A 21866-nucleotide genomic window follows, 5' to 3' on the forward strand; every position below is an offset into this window, starting at 1 on the left:
TATGTCTTTTCCCTCAATATCCAACCCACGGTAAGATGGAAAAACTCAAAATGGAGCCAATTGCGACCGAAAACGTAAAATACTGATACTGAAAATATTGATAAAAATATCAACATTAGGAAAAATTCTAAAATATTTTAAATAAACACAAAGATTTACAGTATTTTATACTAACATTCAAACATACGTACAGTCAGTAAACAAGAGTGTGGTTGCCAACTGTGGTACTTTTGCTGTCTCTGGGCAGAATATAGTATTATAAATGGGATATTTCATTCCAGCATGCAGACTATATGAGGAGCATGATGTTAATTAAAGACAAGGCAGGGATAATGAAGAGACTCACACATATTGCAGCCAGTGATAGCTTGGATTTTAGTAGTGGGACACAAGTACCAAGTAGGCTTGGCCCATCTTGTTTTAAAGCTGTTTTTATTTTCTCAAATGAAAATTAGTCAATATTGCACACATGCATTTTAATACACATCTTCCTTGATTAAGATATCAGTTCATTATAAACTTAAAGCACACATATGGATGGTGATTATACAGCATATGGCTGTGTAACAAGGCTAAGAGGAGGCTATCAACTAGTAAGTTTACTGAATTTACTACATGGGACAGGCAGGTCTAATTGGAGAGAAACATGAATGGGGCAAGATAAGCGTGAACAATGTCTTGAAAAACTCTTTCTAGGTTTTATTAGCAAACTTTCCAAAGTGTGATGCTTGCACTGTAAATTTTAGTGATCCAGTGGTGAATGAAACCTGCCATTAGCTGTGTTCACTTTAGAGATGGGTTTACTACCCATGTTTCCCATAAGTGTGCTGGACAATATTCAACCAACCAGCCCCCAAATGTATAAGGATCGGCCACTCAGAGATTTGTCTGATATTCATGAGCCCCTAACTCAGTAGATATTACAGTTTCCACTTTGCAGCTCATTGATATAGCAGATAACAGTGTAAGGTTGGAACATGGGATATTAAAAGAAGTGATTTTACATTTTTCAATAATCTAATTGAATACAGATTCACTCGTGTATTCAGAGACTGGAAATGTATTCATCAAGTATGTATACACAAATTCAAAGGGATAGCAAAAAAAAAAATGGTAATCCGTCTGTTTGTTGTTATATAATGCTACTGGTCAGTGGTCAAAATGATAATGAACTAGTTGTGTAAGCCCGTGCTGTATAAAGCCCGGGCTCCTAGAAACCATGGATTCTGGCACTTCAATCAATCAATCGCATCTGTTGTGCTTTAGTGGCTAAGTGAAGTTCTCTTTCCCCAGCGGTTTTGTTTTGCCAACGTGCTCGCCTCCGTTGTCTATCAGTGGCTAAGTAAGTTTCTCTCTCCTTGGAGGTTTTGTTTTGTCGATGTGTTCGCCTTGCTTGTGTATTAGCAGCTAGTTTCTCTTTTCTTGGCAGATTCACTTTGGCGACAGAGTCGATTTCTTTGAGCTTCATGCTGTAGCCTCACACTTCCAAGCCGGACAGACAGACAGACACACACACACACTTCCCCACGCGTAGACATTTATATATAAGAAATCATATGAGCATGTGTGCCTTGCAATGCGCTGGTATCATCAAAAGGTAGACAGTCAGTTTATTTTCAACATTTTCAAGTAAATGTGTGAAAACAAAAATCATTGAAACTAGATGTGGAAAAAACAAAAACAATGACAGGATCTTTGGTATGACTGGACTTCTAAAATGTTTTTTAAATGAACAGCAATAAAAAAAGAATCATTAAGCTTATTATTGACAAATTTAGGCCCACTCTTTTATAAAATCCTGGTGCCAGGGGATGAGATACTGAAAGAGCAGTCAAAAATCACAGCGAGGATCAGAAGCCTGGAATAAGTAGTAGGTGGGAAAATTGTAGAAAAAAGATTCCTAACAATCACTAAATAGACAGCTTCCCTTAACTGTTTTTGTAAAACGTTCATTGATTATTTTGATTTTAATCCAAAGGTCTTGGACACAGAGAGACACATGCTGCCATTTACAGTAGATAATGACAGTGGAAAGAAGCAGGACTGAACTGCCAAGGACCAGTAAATGAAGCCAGTAAACAAAATCTATAATGTGCAAGAGGATCAAATGTGAGAAATCAAAAGCAAAACTGAAAGTATCAAAACCAGGATGCTAATCAAAACTTGGAAACAAAATATACTAGGCAAAAATTCTAGCTCCGTTGAAGACATTCTAACTAATTATTTGCACCACAAAGAATATAGAACCTTGGACACAGAGGCTGCCACACTTAAAAAAGGCTGTGGCGATGACTTTACATGTTGAACATCCAATGGTCAGCTGGTAGAAATTGAACGTCTTTACCAACAACATCCAACCCATGGTAACATTGAAAAATTCAAAATGGCATTGACTGAGAACGAAAATGTGATACAAAATAGCACAGCGGTTGCATTGTGGAAATAATGATAAAAATATCAACATAAAGAAAAATGCATTTTAAATAAACAAAAAGAAAAAACATAAATGGAGCCCGGGGATACAAAACCAAGACTAAAAATATATTGTACTGACATTCAAACATACAATCAGCAACAAAGAGTTTGGTTGCTTACAGCATGGCGGTGCCCATAAAAATTATACCTAGTAATGAGCAAAACAAGTATGAAATGAAACTGATAGTAAAATTAATTTTGTAGGCAATTTCACAACTATAAAACGAAGCTCACTAAAATGAGATTTTTGAAGGTTTTAAATTTTTTGGGGGTAGAATGCATTGAATATTGCTCCCTAAAGTTTTGTTCACTCTTTTGCATTTACCTGTGTTGCTTTCTATAGCTGTGCAATGAATGTAATCTGTCGCACACCAGATAAATCAATTCTGTTTATGCCTCTAGTTCACACCACTGTGGAGGAGCACAGTGCATTCTTTAAGAAGAGGAGGATCCACTAAAGTGCCCACTATCCTATAACATACCGACTGCCTTTTCCTGTTTCTTTGAATCCCCAGCCTGAAGAATTTAGGGATATGCACTCTCTGAGCACCGTGGAGTTTCAGGTTTCTCTTTTGCACCCGAATGCTTGAGTGACACCACCATCAGAGGTTTTTATTTCCTCTGGCCTCCCTATCATGTGACTGCTATAAGCTAAATATTAGACAGCACAAGACAAATGTAGTACTAGGCAGGGCAAAAGTCACAGAAAAGGAAGGTTTGACGACAGAGCCACTGCTACACCAGCAGGCAGGCATTACACTCCGCTCCAGAATTTAGACTTAATAAGCATTTTCACGGCAGGTTTATTTATGTCATGAGTCACTTCTGGCATCAGAGGCTACAATATAAAGTTCTCCAAGTGCCACCTTCTAGCCCTAACCCTAGAGCCCTGCCCCATAATTTTATTAAGATTTACTCGGTGCCAAGCCATATGTTATCAATAGCAAGTTCAAGATGAAAGATTTAAGAAAAGTTGTAATTTTACCAACTAAAGCAGACTATTTAATCCCCCAATCCCATTTTGTTATCAATAGCTTCAAAATTAAACTATGATATGACATAATTCCATATGTTTTTTAAAAATAAATTATGTCCTATACATTGCCTGTTCAAAAAAGCCTTACGGATTGGTTTGGCATGGACACTCTCTCCTAAATCCATTCTGGCTATTATGTAGATTATAACGTTCATTCAAGTGGTGTTCTATAATAACATATTGAGCCTGGGAAGCTGGCAGAGCAGCGGTGCACATCCTATGCCCAGTTGAGCGACGTCTAGAACGTTCACTGTCTAAAACTGGACTAAGGTCCTGAAATAGCTTCTAGAAAGACTGCTTCACTGCTGTATTTGTGCCCCCTATTGTGTCCACCCTTCCATACTACATCTTTACCATCTAGGCAACCCATCCTAGTTATATTACTATGATTATCTCATTGTAGCACAAACACAATGTAGTATTTATATGTGCGCATTCTTCACAGTAAAATAAAAGGGCAATCTTGTTATGCTTCCAGTAGATAAGGAAGAAATATTTTTTAATAGGGATTGAGAAATAAAATGAAAGTCTAACCTGAGTGAAAATATGTAGTGTTGCCACATATGGGGGTTTCTTTTGTATGGTAGGTCTTATTTAATGTTAGTTATATGTTTGTAACAATACGAGTAGCACAGATGGATTGTAAATATGGGGCATGTGGCTTTAAACAGGTTTGCATGGACATGGAGAAGTTTGTGGGAGTTGTGGTTTGTAAATGTAGAAATTGTACATATAAAACCAGAAGACAAGGGTATAGCGGGTCTTTTTCACTTTCTGCACACTTGATCATCAGTAGCAAGAAAACCCTTTGTACTGGCTATCGCAGAAGAAGAAGAATTGTGCTACCATCAGATACAGGGACAGCAGTTGGTATGTTCCCCTTTCCTGTCTTCAGTTGCTCTTCATAAAGGAGGAACATCTCAGAAGATTATATGCCATCTGGACACTGGTGGTAAGAGAGTGTTGTATTATCCATTTTAATGGGAAGAAGTTTACAAAGTAGACTAGTCCATAGTAAATAGTTGTTTATGTCTAGCATCAAGTCAATGAAACTTCTGGGCTATTGATCTGGTCAGTTAAGTAGAAGAGGGGGTTGTTAATTAGTTTCAGCTGCTTTGGTGCTAATTAACAACAGGTGCACTAGAGGGGCAACAGTGAGACGACCCCCAAAACAAGAATGGTTTAACAGGTGGAGGCCACTGACATTTTTCCCTTCTCATTTTCTTTTACTGTTTTTTCACTAGTTTTGCATTTGGCTACGGTCAGTGTCACTACTGGTAGCATGAGGTTATACCTGGACCCTACATACTTTGCACAGGTACTCCAACTTCTCCAGGATGGCACATCAATACGTGCCATTGCCAGAAAGTTTGCAGTGTCTCCCAGCACAGTCTCAAGGACATGGAGGAGATTCCAGGAGACAGGCAGAGCTGTAGAAGGTCCTTAACCCATCAGCAGGGCCGGAATCTGCTCCTTTGTGCAAGAAGGAACAGGATGAGCTCTGCCAAAGCCCTGCAAAATGACCTCCAGGAGGCCACTGGTGTGATTGTCTCTGACCAAACAATCAGAAACCGACTTCATGAGGGTGGTCTGAGGGTCCGACGTCCTTTAGTGGGCCCTGTACTCACTGCCTGGCACTGCCCAGCTGAAATGGCATTTGCCATAGAATACCTGAATTGGCAGGTCCACCACTGGTGCCCTGTGCTTTTCACAGATGACAGCAGGTTCACCCTGAGCACATGTGAAAGACGTGAAAGGGTCTGGAGAAGCCATGGAGAACGTTATGCTGCCTGTAACATCGTTCAGCATGACCGGTTTGGTGGTGGGTCAGTAATGGTCTTGGGAGGCATATCCATGGAGGGAAGCACAGACCTCTACAGGCTAAAGAATGGCACCTTAACTTAATCCTTGGACCTTTTGTCAAACCCTATGCTGGTGCAGTGGGTCCTGGGTTCCTCCTGGTGCAAGACAATGCCCGGCCTCATGTGGCGAGAGCATGCAGGCAGTTCCTGGAGGATGACCTCGCCTGACCTCAATCCAATTGAACACCTCTGGGACAATATGTTTCGGTCCATCTGACACCGCAAGGTGGCACCTCAGACTGTCCAGGAGCTCAGTGATGCCCTGGTCCAGATCTGGGAGGAAATTCCCCAGGACACCACCCATTACAAACTACTGAGTACGATTTTGAGTTGCTGCAATTAAATTTCGGCAAAATGGACAAGCCTGCTGCATCTTTTTATCACTTTGATTTTCGGGGTGTCTTTGAATTCAGCCCTCTGTAGGTTGTTTTCATTTCCATCAAACGATGTGGCATCCTTTCGTTCCTAAGACATTACCTAGTCCATATCAGTACAGATATCCAGCAGGATTTTTTTTCCCGTTGAGATCTGATGTGTTTTTAAAGTGTTCCTTTAATTATTTTGAGCAGTTTATATATATATATTTGGTGTTTAATATATTTCATTTATCTTGGCATTTTTCTGGTGTATTTATTAATATTCAAGTGGTCAGATGGAAAAACATACAATAGGGCTTAGGTTTTGGCCTATTTCTGTCCGTCCCTGATTTTGCAAGAATAGTAGCTCCATCACTATGTAAACATTGTCACCCTCCAAAAGTCAGGGCTCAATACAAGTCCCTAACCAAATAATCATTACCTATCTTTTGAAAAAGCCTAATCATAAACTAAAAAGTGTAGCTGAGTGACATTTTCTTTATTTTAGAAAGTCAAAACAAGCATAAAGCAAATCACACACCACATGTAGAGAATATTTATCCAATCTCAGATAACTCAAGTGTCAAGGTTTCTGCTTTAGTTACACGTCTTGGTAGTTTGTTCCAGATTCCGGCAACTCTTTGCGTAAAGAACTGTTTTCTGGCTTCAGGCCTAAATGCACTTCCCCTTAATTTACACAGACGTCCTTGAGTACATGATTCACCGTTAAGTTGAAAGAATTCTGCTGGATATACTGTAACGACTTTTATACTGTCACACAATTGACAAGATTCACCACTTACTCCCAGTCAGTAACCATAATAACAGAAATCGATGTTTCTAAAAAAATGACGACATCCTACATAAAACAGGAAGGTGTTAAAAACATGAGCTGAGTTTGACATTTAGGCTGGTGGGAGTCCAGGCAAATCATAAAAAGTTGTTGCAGTTTTTTACTCATAACCGTAATCCTACTTATTTACATCATGTCCCAAGTCAAACAACATAAATTGTTCATAATATAAAATTACAATATAGCCAAAATCTCACATACAATAATAGGCTTCAAAGTCTGAAATTATGAAAATCTGCATAACTATCCATCCATTTTCCAACCCGCTGAATCCGAACACAGGGTCACGGGGGTCTGCTGGAGCCAATCCCAGCCAACAGAGGGCACAAGGCAGGAGCCAATCCCGGGCAGGGTGCCAACCCACTGCAGGACACACACAAACCAAGCATACACTAAGGCCAATTTAGAATCACCAATCCACCATGTCTTTGGACTGTGGGAGGAAACCCACGCAGACACGGGGAGAACATGCAAACTTCACGCAGGGAGGACCCGGGAAGCGAACCCAGGTCCCCAGGTCTCCCAACTGCGAGGCAGCAGCGCTACCCACTGCGCCACCATGCCGCCATCTGCATAACTACCATTAACGATATTGAGATGACTGAAAGCATTGTTGTTCTATTTCTTTTTGTTTTTCGTTTTCCTGCTTCTTGTACTTGTTGCATAAGAAACACCTTCTGAGTTTTTACACAAGCTAGAAAATGAATACATGGTGTAATATTTTGTTTTGAAAGACATAAATGAAAGACATGGGTAGTGGATTGCTAATGCTAAATTGGCATCTGATGTGTGTGTGTGTTGAACCTAAAAGACGCTGGCGCCCTGTACATGGATTGTTCTTACCTTGTTTTTGATGCTTGCTGGGTTAGGGTCCAACCTCCCTGTGTCCCTGCTCTGGATAAGTGGCTTTAAAAAATGGATTAATTGATGGAAAGTTGCAGCATTTTAATTTTTTTTTACTTCATGAAAGAAACATTTTTGTTTATTAAATATATTATTGTCAGGGTGGTGTGTGTGACTTGTGGTCGAGGTTTGCTCAGACCGTCACACTGCTGTTTGCACCGGCAGTACATTCAAAGAGCATAAGAAATCTGACAAACAAGAGGAGACCATTCAGTCCATTAAGCTCATTTGTTCAGATGATAGAGAAGAAGTCCCAATATCACATCCAAATACTTCTTAAAGGTTGTCAAGATTTCTGCTTCAACTACATTTTCTCACAGACTTCTACAGCTCTGTGCCATAAGAAGTTCTTGCAGGCTTCAGTACTAAATGCACTTCCCCTTAATTTCCACTGGTGCCCTGAGGTGTGTGATTCACCCTCAAGCTGAAAGAATTCTGATGAATCTGCTTTGTCAGTGCCTTTGGCGATTCTAAGGACCAGGATTTGGTCCCCACGCAGTCTTCTCTGCTCGAGACTTAACAGGTTTAAATCTCTGAGCCTGTCAGAGTACGACACATCCTTAAGTCCTGGGGTGCACTTGGTTGCTCTCCTCTGCACAGCTTCAGGTGCTGCTATGTCTTTTTTTGTACTGTGGTGACCAGAATTGCACACAATACTTCAGATGTGGTCTCACTAGTGCATTATAGAGTCTGAACAGTTTTTATGATACAACTTAATGCTTTATTTGACTTTTATTACTTCTGTGCATTGCTTAGTCGATGAAAATGTTGTGTCAAAATAAACCCCTAAATCCTTTTCAGACGTTGCTTCCTGTCAGACAGTGTCTCCCATCTTGTATTTATAATTGATTTTGATTTTGCGTTTGCCCTCATGTAGCATTTTTATACTTTTATACATTAAAGTGCATTTTCCAGGTGTTTTCCAAGTTCTTAAATTTGTCCATGTTTTTTCTGGATTGTTTTTGCTGCCTCCTCAGTGTCTGCCATTCCTCCAATTTTAGTGTCATCTGTGAATTTCATAGTTTTACTAATTATTCTAATACATGTCATTAATATAAATCAGAAAAAGGAATGAGCCAAAGACAGACCTCTCAGGGTCCCCATTAATGATTTCACATGGACACAGGCGCACCACTTTACAGTCATTTAAAAAGCTCCTACTGACTGCAGGAGGACCTGTATTGCCAACAGGAGTGGCTACCTGACATGTATAAAAGGAAAATATTAAATATAAAATAAAGTCTGCCTATGGTCAAAAAAAGATGTGAAACTAAACAAATGGCTTTAAATAAGCCACGTCGTTTTCTAACCCGCTTATTCCAGACCAATGTCTGTGGGGGGCTGTTAAGGGGGTGGGGGGGTGGGGGCTAGAGACTATCCCATCTAGCATAGGGAGCAAGGGTGGAACAAACTCTGCACAGGGTGCCAGTCCATCACAGGGTGAGCACACACACACACACACACACGCGCGCACACACACACACACACACCCACACACACACATATCAAACACACACAAGGGCCAATTTAGTGTGGCCACCAAATCTGCATGTCCTCGGGCAGTGGGAATAAACTGGAGCATCGGAGGAAACCCACACAGATACGGGGAGAACGCAGGGAAGACCTTCGGCTTGAACTCTGGTCACCTTACTATGAGGTCCTTTAAATATGTTTCAAATGAATTTTTAAAGAAGAGAGTCCAATTCAGCACATACCAAAACCCTTACAGCTACAAAGAAATTCCAAAAAAAGGTGCATAATATGCAGAAAAAAAACTGTAAAAGGAAACCAAATCATAACACATAATTTCAATGCATAAGCATTTACGTTTATTTCAAAAACAAGCAGAAACTCATTCTGTCTTATTCTCATTTCTTGTGGCTTCGTTACAGACATGAGTGCAAGTTTGAAATTATTTGAACTTCTAAGAAATTCCACAAAACTGTTATTATAGCCTATTGACTAAAAAAAATACTTGAAGTAGGCGCCTAAATATTGCTGACATGATAAGTAGCGCATCTCTTTGCTTGAAGCTTATTAACAGCAGCGCTTCTCCGATTCACACTCGTATGCCATTGGCATGGCCAATAAACGCATAGCACAAGAATCTCTGACCATATCTTTCTTTTTTAATATTCTGAAGGGAGGAAAAGTCTACTGGCTTTAAACAACATTCAGAGTCCAAGCTTTGATTGTGTGTTTCTCTTAAATGCTCTTAAAGAACACAAACTGTAGATTCCTCATGCTCACTGTGAAGGATGGAGTGTAAATTTTTAATTGGTGTTTAGTATTCTAAAATGGTCTAGATAATAAATATAAGAATTTAGTGATGGTATAGCAAACATGGTACTGCATTGGTTAGCACTGTTGCCTCACAGCTCCAAGAGGGTGACATTTTGGCCCACTCCCAGTGTCAACGTGGAGTTTTGTTCATTTACTACTAATGGATTCTGTGTTGTCCTGTTCTGAGTGTGTATCCTATGATGGACTTGTGCCTTGTAAAGCATGATTTCCTTCCCCATGGCAAATGCTGCTAGGATAGCCTCATGCTACTCATAACAAGATTGAGTGGGTTCTAAAAATGGATGTTTAAAGCACTTTGATATATTTATCCTGCAAGATCATGGGAAGCTAGAGCCTATCCTAGCAGCACTAAGTGAAAGGTATGCATAATCACTGTAATGTCAACTCATTATAGGACACACTTGCATGCACTCTGATTTCATTAATGTAAGAAGAAGACTTTGGACAATGAAAAGAGAGCAACAAAGAAGTTATGCCATATTCTACAGAAAGTGACTACAGTAGCAACACTAGGAGGGGTGTGCTTGGTGTGGGGAGCGTAGAACGCACCGGAGTGGTGGCTCCCAGGCAAAGGATCTGCACTCCTATCTGGAAGGTTGCTGGTTTAAGTTCCATTACTGCCAGAAGTGATTCTACTCTGTTGGGTCCTTGAGGAAGGCCCTTCACCTGAAAATTGCTTCTGGGGTGCTATACAATGGGCTCTAAGCGACAAAGGTCATTCGAAAAGAAAATTTCCCCTCAGGGATTAATAAATTATATCAAATCAAAAATCCTGCAGTACTTCTTTATATTCTTTGCATTGTACCCCAATAAGTACAAGTCATCACCAATATACCCAATTGTGCTTCAATCACTCAGAATATGGAACCAATGTAGGAAGTATTTTAAGATAAGGAAGCTTTTATCTGTCGCACCTCTGCACGAGAATCACCTTTTTCCACTCTCCCAAACTTACAGTTTTTAATATCTGGAAAACATTCTTGATGAAATCACTTACAGATCTGAACATAGACAATGTCTTCACATCCTACGAACAATTATACTCCAAATTTAACTTTCCAGCAACACATTTCATTCACTACCTTCAAATTAGAAACTTTGTTAAACAAAACCTGCCCAATTTTCCTCACCTCGCACCTACCTCTATACCGGAAGAAATTTTGATCAGTCTTGAGCACTCAAACAGCATTTCTGTAATATATAAAAACATTTTAAAGTCTGTTCCTTTCAAAGATCCCAGAGTACCGTGGGAAAAGGATCTCTCACTCAACATTTCAGAAACGGAGTGGAAGGTAGCAATGCATAGAATTCCCTTGAGTTCAACATGTGCAAAGCATAGAATTATTCAACTCAAAATTATATATCGAGTGCATCTCTCTCATTTAAAATTGTCCAAAATATTTCCAGGGCAAGATCCAACCTGTGAATGCTGCAATCAAGTTCCAGCCTCACTGGACCACATGTTTTGGGCCTGCGCCAAATTAACATTATTCTGGACCAAAATCTTTAAATGCCTTTCAGACAGCCTTGGTGTCACAATTTCTCCTAATCCACTAACAGCTGTGTTTGGTGGACTCCCAGTTGGGCTTAAAGTGGAGAAGGACAAACAAACTGTGATTGCCTTTACTTCACTACTAGTACATAGACTTAACTTGCTCAACTGGAAGAATCCTAACCCACCTCTGTTAAGTCAGTGGGTAACTGATGTTAAATATTATTTGAAATTGGAAAAAATCAAATTCTCACTTAGAGGATCTGTTCAAAACTTTTTCAAAACCTGGCGGGATCTAATAAATAACATCCTCTTTAATAAAACCCCTGTGTGCGTCCAGTGTCCGTGTGTGTGTGTCTTCTGGTGAAGTGCGCATGCGCGGGGCACGGTGTGATGCTTCAAAGCAGATGCTTCAAAGGCCACCTGATGCGTCACACAAGACAGAGGGCGGGACCTATAAAACATTGTGCGGCCGATCCAATCGGGTTTTGGTAAATGAGGTAAGACCTAAAACATAAAACACGAAAAATCCAATCGGGTACTGAGACGCGGAGACCAGCTTCCCCAAAGAGGTGGGATTAGTGTTTGTTGTTGTGCAAATGTTCACTCTGAGGATGTCAGATTTGCGATTAAGAAGCTTGGCCCGGGAAAGTGTAAAGTGTCAGTCGCTGAAGGGGTTTTCCTAAATATACAAATTTTAATGATATTACAATACAATGACTTTTAGAAGTAGATTTATTTTCGCGCACATTAAATCAGTTGCTGGGGAGAATCTGCTGATTGCCCACTGTTGTGACAGAAAATTACACACATATTACGGACAGCAAAGCCAGTATTACTGTCAGAGAAAATTACAGGCATTTTACGGAAAAAATTTTAATGAGGTAAAACGTGCCTTGCCATTTAATATAGACTGTTCCTACTAATGTTTATGGACTACTGTTCTAGCGCCCGTTATTGTAACGGGCTTAATGTCTAGTTTTAGAATAAGCATTTAAAATAAGGAAGTGTATTCTATCCCTTCTTTTTCTATTTTATCTATCTATCTTTATTTATTTGCTTACATATTATTACTATTATTAAAGTGCTACTCTATTGACCTAGCTCTCTTTCTCATGGGTGAGGGTCGATTTGTTTCAAACCAGTTTTGTTAAACTTAACTTGCATGTGTGGAATGTTTTTTTTGATCTTAATAAAATAAAAAAAAAATTAAAAATATCAGAGGGGGGCAACCTCTAAAATGACTGTCTATGAAATTGTTGTGCAGCAACTCCCCCATCATGCTCAATGAAACGATCGAGTGTCTGTGTGCTGAAATCACCAAGGAGGACTCCCCCTGCACTTAATGAAACAATCGAATATCCGCGCACCATTTATATTTTGAATCGCCGCACTGCTTCATTGTTTAAAGTACAATCAACTCTCTGTAAAGAAGCTGTATTCACCAAGTCACCCAAGGGCCTTTGGGAGTCTTAATCCGGCTTTGGTCACTGCATTGAGTGACGTCAACCCTAGTGACGCCACTGAGTGACTATGCTAAATATGTTTCTAAGGTCCCTGGAGATGCTTTTCAATGGACCACCAATTCTCAAAGAACCGCCCATTCAGTTTTTGTAGCTTCTTTAACTATTACAAGGAGAAGGACAGTGGGAGTTTAACATCACATGCAAGGCAGGAACCAAGCCCAGAGATGACACCAGTCTGTCACACATAGACACACACACATTCACTTACAACTCTCTAATGTTCAGCTGGCACTTAACCTTAACCTGCATGTCTTTAGCATGCGGCAGCAATTTCATGGGTGATTCAATGTTGTATAACAATAAAACTAAGTGGTTGAAAACTTTTCATAAGCACTATATAGCATAAAGACTGTGTGGTCTTAATTAACAACAGTGTAAAATATGCTACAACTCAGCCCTAAGTCCATCCATCCATTATCTAAACCCAATTTTTTATTACAATCTGTTGGGTGCCAAAATCTACCCCAGTAGCATTGACTGAAAGGCAGGAGCAAACCATAGATAGATAGATATGTGGTGTTCACACATATCTGAGTTGTCGAGTCGGATATACAGTGAGAACGCTAGACAAGCTCAGAATTACAAGCTGGAAAATTCAAACAAAGCTATGCATATAATTTGAGCTGTGACGTAACACTGACCTTTCACCTTGGTCAATTGTGTAGAATAAAACATATACTGTAACTTGGTGTGCCCGAAATGCCATTTTTGGTTGAAATGCATTTTGAGCGAAATGATAAATATATATTATGCTTATTTCACTCTTTACATTTATCTTTAATTGCTTTTTTTTGGCAGACCAAGTATTAAATCAGCAGCGACCTCACATATTTCACAAATACTCCAACCGGAAACCCACTCGAAACGCACTCAAGTGAGAAGGTGAAATATCACAACTCAGAGCTCCATAAAGTCCAAGAGCATGTGAGTGTAGCAATAGACAGAACTTTGTTTGTCCCCAGAGGGAAATACTGTAGGGCTTTTAACAGAAGCACAATAAACATTATTATAAACAACAACAGGTTGGAATGAAAACCTGCAGCCACTGCGGACCTCCAGGATCTAACTGAGTTGCCTTTCATAGATAGATAGATAGATAGATAGATAGATAGATAGATAGATAGATAGATAGATAGATAGATAGATAGATAGATAGATAGATAGATAGATAGATAGATAGATAGATAGATAGATAGATAGATAGATAGATAGATAGATAGATAGATAGATAGATAGATAGATAGATAGATAGATAGTGTGATGGATGGCCGGTGTTTCAGTCTGGCTGGGACATTCCTCAACCAAGAGAAGGAGCCTTTTTAGGGCAATACATCCCCCGGGATGCTACATGGCAGCTCCCCTGGATGGAAATGGTTCCCCGGATTCCCGCTGGGCAGCATGGGACATGGAGTCCGGTTCTTCAGCCCTTTTAGGTACCGTGGGTGCCGCCAGGGGGAGCTCACTAAGAACCAGGGGACTATTACGGTGACATTAACCCAGAAGTACTTAGGAGTCATGAGGACGGAAACCCGCAGTACTTCCGGGACACCTGAAAAAGGCATTTGACCCAGAGACGGAAAACTTCCAGGTCAAGGACTATTTAAAGGACTGTGGCGACTGTGGGAAACCCAGCAGATCGAACCAGAGTTGGGTGGGAATGTGACGGAGATGCTGGGTGTGGAGGATTAATTTGTATAATTGATTATCGATTTAAGAATTGTGGAGTGTGTGGTGCTTTGTGCACTTTTTTAGAAGAATATTAATAAAGAAGTATTCGTGGTGCTTTTAACATGTGTCCTGGATGTCTGTCTTGTGGGTTCAATGTGGCAACAACGCCTCTAGCGTTCATAATAGATAGATAGATAGATAGATAGATAGATAGATAGATAGATAGATAGATAGATAGATAGATAGATAGATAGATAGATAGATAGATAGATAGATAGATAGATAGTAGTGTTTCTTGACAAACTTCTCCTAAATATATTTTTGGTTAAAAACATTTAATGCTATCATGTTATACAAAGGAGGTGCAGCATCATTCCTAATGACCATCAGTTTTGTCTTCATTCTCTCCTCCACTAATAACTCCAGCTGGTTCAGTCTGCATCACATAAATAAGCCTTCCCTTTTTAATTAATTTGCTGATTCAGTTGGCCTCTGTTGAATTGATGTTAGCAGCCCAGCCATCACAGACAATACGAGCACTGGAAGTGGAACCCAGATCCTTGGAGCTGTGTGGCAGCTGCATTAACCAGTGTGCCACCCCTTTATAAGAACTAAAAAATGTGACTAATTATAGGAGGCCAGTAAGACCATTAAGCTTGTTTGCTTGGCTAATAGTATCTCCTCCGGAGATATAGAAAGAATGTGAAAAGATTGTTTGCAATTCTGTAGGCCCACTGAACTTTGTTAGAATGAATGAAATTTAAAAGACTCCTAAAACGTTCAATGTGTTTTCAGCTCAATGGTGGGACATGCCAGCTGACTCTGCTGTTCGCTGTATTCCACTGCACAGTTCAGCCTCCCCTTTTTATGGTTTGGGACACATCCTGAGAGGCATTGTCTCCAGCAGGGATACTTTGGAAAAGCTGGAAGCCGTTTCTGTCATCCTAAACCCCGAGGGTGAGCCATTCTGAAAGTCTCCCAAAGTAAAACCTCTTTACTGTAATAGCATGCAATGCAAGCCAAATTCCTTGAGCAGGCGACTAATGACAGCTCAGGGATTAGAGTGAGCAAATGTCGTTGCTGTACACCTAAGCTTTATAAAGTAGTAAGATTAGACTATGAAAACCTTTAAAAAGTCCTGGCCTGGCATCTTTCAAAAGAAAGTCCAGTTTAACAATAAACCTTGTGCAGAGTTTATATTTTTTAGGTTTAAAGTTTACTTATAATAAATGAATTGATCAGAATCTTTAAGAGGTCCAAGAGGCAATAACAGTCTAAAACACTGAGTTCATTCTGAGGATATTCTTTACTTGCAAAGAAAGTATTCAAAGTATGTTATTTTTATTATTATTATTGCTTGATAATATCATTATTATGTTTATTATCAGTATTATGAAGAGAGACAAAAATAAAAAACTTTAAGTGCAAGTGAATGTTAAAATACATTTTCAAAAGCTTACACTGAGTCATGGATGGCATTCAATAAATGCAGCCAACATCTTCTAGGCTGATTAATCAGTTCTGGTATAGCAGATGCTGGGAACACAATAACCAATAAGCAATTAAGTGATCACTCACCTGATTAAAAATTCCAGCTAGCCAATGAACACCATCCAGGAGAACACGTCTTACAGGCTCAGTCTGATGTTGGTATAGCAGCCAAAATAATGCAGCATCTTCCTGGGATCAAAGCCTGCAAACGGCTTCCAAAATGCAGCACAAAAGTTAGTGGTGATAAATCCACAGGGCTGATCCAGTGTAAAGTTGTAGTAAAAGTGAGGTAAAATTCCCTAAGACGCTTTTGATCAGTAAATAGGAGTGGGAGGAGTTCCAAGTATAGAGTTTCACAGAGTGGCTCATGGAAATAAAAAGAGGCTGACAGTTCCGTCCAATTATAGCCCAACTTTCAGGGTATTTTTGTCCTTTTACTGCGCTCATCTGAAATAACTCTGGAGAAAAAAAAAAAAAAGAGGTGGGGCTTTCAACTCTGCCGGTGGCCAAGGCTTGCACTTTACATTCAAAAGTGCATCAAGCTTTGTGCACTGAGGCTTTGCTTTAGAGTCAGGGGGAGAATTTGTTTAGCTAAATAGAGTTATTTGTCAACATTAAAGCAGCACTTGGCTTAGCATGTGTGTGTGTTTAAAACATTTATCACACTATAGGTGGACAGCAGGGGAGTGTAGTGGTATTTGCTGTCTGACACCACCAAGGAACTGTCTATGTAAGCTCTGCTTGTTCTCCTTGTGTTCTTGTGAGATTTCTTCAGTAGTCCTGGCTTCTTACTGCATCTCAAAAACAAGGAAGTCAGGCGGTTTGGTGTCTTTAAATACTGCAAGTTAGTGAGTGTATGTAGATATCCCATCCAGAGTCCCACCTAGGGTATGCCCCCACTTAAAAATCTCATGGTGTCAGGATTAAGACCCCAGTGACTTTGTTATGGAACCAATCAGTTTGGAAAATGCATTGATACTAGGTTTGGGGTTTAATCTTGTCTTTGTATTTCTGTTTTTCCTTTGTTTTCTCTGCATTCATTTTGAATTGAGTGATTGTATCTGCGGTATGGTGGCGCAGTGGGTAGCGCTGCTGCCTCGCAGTTAGGAGACCTGGGTTCACTTCCCAGGTCCTCCTTGCGTGGAGTTTGCATGTTCTTTCCGTGTCTGTGATGGTTTCCTCCCAAAGTCATGCAGGTTAGGTGCATTGGTGATTCTAAATTGGCCCTAGTGTGTGCTTGGTGTGTTTGTGTGTGTGTGCCCTGTGGTGGGCTGGCACCCTGCCCGGGGTTTGTTTCCTGCCTTGCACCCTGTGCTGGCTGGGATTGGCTCCAGCAGACCCCTGTGACCCTGTGGTTAGGATATTGCGGGTTGGATAATGGATGGATGATTGTATCTGTTACATCATTATATTTTTGATTGAGTAGTATACCATTTAATGTTTTGGTTTTTGAAAGTTAAATAAAATAAAGTTTAATAAAATATATATATATATTTTTTAAAAATTGAATGAATGAAAGGATAGTGGAATGGCACAGCGTTTAGCACTGCTGACCCACAGAATCCTGGTTCAAAGGTAGCCAGATAAGAAGAAGTCAGATAAGATTTGTAATACCCCATGCACAAATTCGACCTGGGGCATCCGGGGTTGTTCCAAAGCAGACCAGTTGATGAGAGAGTGAGGAATACACCAAAATGATTTTCGTAAAAGCAGAACTTCTGTTTATCAGGGCAAGGGCCAAGAATATGCAAAACAGTGTCTTTCAACTAATAATCACAGTCCACCCCAAAGACACAATTAAAAATAGAAATAAACAAGAGTAATAAATGCAGGTGCTACAGTATATACAGGGCCCTCCCTAATGTTTAGCACAAAGACATATTTTTTCCTTGATTTACCATTCTGCCCCACGTTTAAAATTACAAAAATTATATAAAAACATAATGTGCAGTATTCAAACATGGTATTTAGTCTGATTGCCAAAAAGCTCAATTTTGCTCTCATCAGACCATTCAACCTTCCCTTTTTTAGAACAATTTAGACAAGAACAGGCCATTCAGCCCAACAAAGCTCGCCACAGTCCTACCCACTTAATTCTTACTGAACTACCACACCAATACTTGGTCACTTATTCTATGTGTCTATGGTTCTCTTTGTAAAGAAAAACTTCCTAATGTTTCTGCAAAGTATACCTTTAACAAGCTTCTAACTGTGTCTTGATGAACTCATTTTAAAATAAAACTCTTGATCCACTGTACTAATTCCTTAAACTTCACAGTGACCAACTCTTGGCCAACTCTAGCCAAGATTACATATCCATCCATCCATCCATTATCCAACCCGCTGAATCCGAACACAGGGTCACGGGGGTCTGCTGGAGCCAATCCCAGCCAACACAGGGCACAAGGCAGGAACCAATCCCGGGCAGGGTGCCAACCCACCGCAGAAGATTACATATGCATTCTTTATCTTTGCCACTCTTCAGTAAAGGAGCAACTAATAAAGCACCTGGGCAACAATTGTTATCTGCACAGTCTGTCCAGTCTTATACACTGCAGCTTGTAACTCCCTCAGAGTTATCATACTGTAGGTGCCTTGGTAGCCTCCCTCACTAAACCATCACTCCATTTTTGTGGCTGGTCTGCTCTACACCAATTTACACTTGTGCTATGCTCTTTCCAGTTCTTAATGATTGATTTAACTCGACTCCAAAAGATATTCAGTGCCTTGGAAGTGTTCTTGTTTTAATGACCTGACTTGTGCTTTTCAATCACCTTATCATGGCAGTGCTTGTTGTGTTCTTTTCTGAACTGTGTAGGCCAGGCTGCCATACTAACTCACCACAAGTTGGCTCTTCCACATTTGATTTGACAATCAAGAGAGAACCCAGATAGGTGATCTCCGCTGAGCTAATTCTGTGACTTCTAAAACCAGTGATGATTTCGGTTCGTCTTATCCAAGGGTTATGCAATCAGTTATTTTGCATTTTATATTTGTAATTAATTGAGACCACTTCACAGAAACCTATTTTCACATTAACATTAAACAATCTCTTTTTGTTGATGAGTGTCAACAAAGCCAAATTAAATCCACTGTGATTCACTTTTGTATAAAAAAAATGTCAAAACGTCCATACTTTTTATATGCACTGTATTTCTACATTAAGAATGTATCCCTCATGTAAGATGAAGCTCTGTATTATGTAACAGTTTCACAATTAAATATCTCTTTTATTCATACAGGATTTTTTAAATTTGTCCACAATAAACCATGTTGCCTATCTAGCCCTCATACTGAGTCTCCTGCACTTCCACAGTTTCTTTGCCGGCCCATTGCAGTGCTTCATTAAAGTAACAGAACATTCTTCTAGGACAGGTGAATTACTAAACCGCAACTGATTTATGCTACACTACCCCAGAGCTAGATGTGTCTGCCAGACAGTTGCTGGGTCAGTTACTGACAATCACTGTACTCTAAGTGTCTTTTTTCCACTGAGCGTGAAACGCTATGGTCAGCCACATGTTAGATCACCGTGCGGCATCTAACACTGCCTCTAGTTCGTGTCAGTGAAAGGTCCTGTTGTGTTTATAAGAATTTTTTTCTACTACATATGGACATTAAATCATAGCGCAGTAACATCAGTACTGCTGCAATGGGCATGAAGTCATCAGGTAAAATGTCCAATGGATGCTCTAACTGTTCTATGCATATTCTAACTGATGTGTTTACAAACCTAGAATATGCAAAAGTACCATTTCACCTGAAAGGTAGACAAACATATGCAGTAAAGTCCTTCTCACCAAAATGGCAGTTCGAGTCAGACTCTAATTTCACCAAGTCTATCAGGATGCATCAGTATACAAAATTCTAAAAGCACCAAATTGTTAAACATTAATAATATACCTGCGCCCTGTGTTGGCTGGGATTGGCTCCAGCAGACCCCTGTGACCCTGTAGTTACGATATAGCGGGATGGATAATGGATAGATGGATAGTAATATACCAACATTTTCCTTTCTATAGACATTCTTAAGCCACTGCAGCCTGGACATGATACAACTCTGCTTCAAACAGGAAGTTCTATCAACATCTGCAACAAAAGGAACACAAACTGGTTAATTAAATGTCAGGGATTCCTATTTAGATATTGTTTGCTTCCGTTTGTGGATTTTATACCCTAAAGTATCCAACAGGTTCATTTGTTTTTGAAATATAGTTAAAGTTTCAATTTTGAACTGGGATTTGGGCCATTATGACAATGCTATTGTTGATTACCATTGCTAGGACCGTCCCGGAGTGGGAGTGCCTGATCCTGTCAATTGTGGCATAATAGCATAAAAGCTCATCCACAGGTATGCTTCCCTATCCAACTACACATAATCCAAAACCTTTGAAACCTTTTTGAAAAATGTTGTGTTTCTCTGGTTTTTGAACTCTCTGCACTCCTTCAGACTTCGATTTTCCTCTCACGATTCTTGGCTTAAGATACTGATGGTTGTTTTCAAGGTTCTGCCGCTTGCATTTTTTGACTACTTCCTTGTCTTCCAGTATCCCTTTGAAGTCTTCTGCCTCCTGGGCATAACATTAAGGTGAGACTGCTTGCCTGTTGGGAGATTATTCCCAATATGACTGAACCTTGCACCACACTCTGCATCATCATCTTAAGTTGATATTCTATAACAAAAAGAAAACAGAACATGAGAAGCATATATTGTCTGGAAAGGAGGAATCAGAATCATCCTAACTACATTGATTTCTGATACAAACATACTCAGACTCCACGCTAAGAATTTTCTTTATGGTGGTTAAAAAGAATGAAATGTTCTGATCTGCTGTAAGGGGTTTTCCAAAGCATCTACCCTGGAGTGATGCACCTCAGAATCACAGACATGGCTAATATTGAAATGAATCCAAGATCTACATGAATTCTTTTCTTTGATGCTCATGAAGATCTTCTTTGCTACCTGGATGTTAGGAGGAACAGAAACAAAGCAAACAGAAACTAATCGGCCTTAACCCTAACCTGAGAAAGGAATTATATGAAGGCCTTATGAACACATGAAGGCCCTAAAAGTAGAAGATGTGTGCCTGCCTATATGGACCATCTTTTAAGAAGAAGAAGTAAATATTACAGACTGAACACAACATTAACACTCCATTTTTGCGAAAAAAATTAAAACAATTTCACTGTGTAAAGTGGAACAAACAAAAGACAGCACATAATTGAAAGAGGAAAGGTTTTATAATCACAATTTCTTGGAGTCAGATCTTCCAAATAATTTAAAACTGCTGATGATATTAAAATGCTTCCACCATCACGTCATCTTCCTACTCTCAAGATCTGCTGCTGTTATCTGATGTCTCATCCAGGGCACCTTACCAAAGACAATGTCAAAGAAGGAATGAGAGGTTTGTGTTGAGGTAAGAAAAGGAAACCATTTGATAAAGATGCACTAAGAGATAACAGTGGTGACACACAATAGAAGGTCCTTGCTTAGGTTAGGTAGACTTTAATTATCGCAGAGGAACATTTGGTTGCAGCAGGAAAGTACAAAGTGTTAGGATTTGTTCAGTTTTCTCTTAAAACAGAATTTTCAGAACAAAAATATACATGGGAATATGTGTTTCCTTTTCACTAGAACTTTTCTGTATTGTTTCCTTGCATTATAATGTTTCCTGAATATATAATTAACTAATTCACAGCACCTCAACATTATTTTTTTTTGCATTTGGGTGCTGCCATGTTATGATTCCCATTGGCACGCTGATTCTGGCTGCTATAGAACGTTACTTCAGACGTTGTATCATTATTAACAAAGATAGATAGATAGATAGATAGATAGATAGATAGATAGATAGATAGATAGATAGATAGATAGATAGATAGATAGATAGATAGAT

At 39.6% G+C, this 21866-nt stretch overlaps 1 protein-coding gene across 1 annotated transcript in view; it reads right to left on the bottom strand.

The window, feature by feature from the left end:
- col22a1 (collagen, type XXII, alpha 1) overlaps nt 1-16498 on the bottom strand; it is a 349052-nt gene extending 332554 nt beyond the window's left edge. The window contains exon 1 of the mRNA XM_028818045.2: nt 16054-16498. The gene's annotated coding sequence lies outside the window, so the exon portion shown is untranslated. The remainder of the gene's footprint in view (nt 1-16053) is intronic.
- Nucleotides 16499-21866: the final 5368 nt, after the last annotated feature.

This window comes from Erpetoichthys calabaricus, chromosome 13 (assembly GCF_900747795.2).
Source record: "Erpetoichthys calabaricus chromosome 13, fErpCal1.3, whole genome shotgun sequence".
NCBI lineage: Eukaryota > Metazoa > Chordata > Cladistia > Polypteriformes > Polypteridae > Erpetoichthys > Erpetoichthys calabaricus.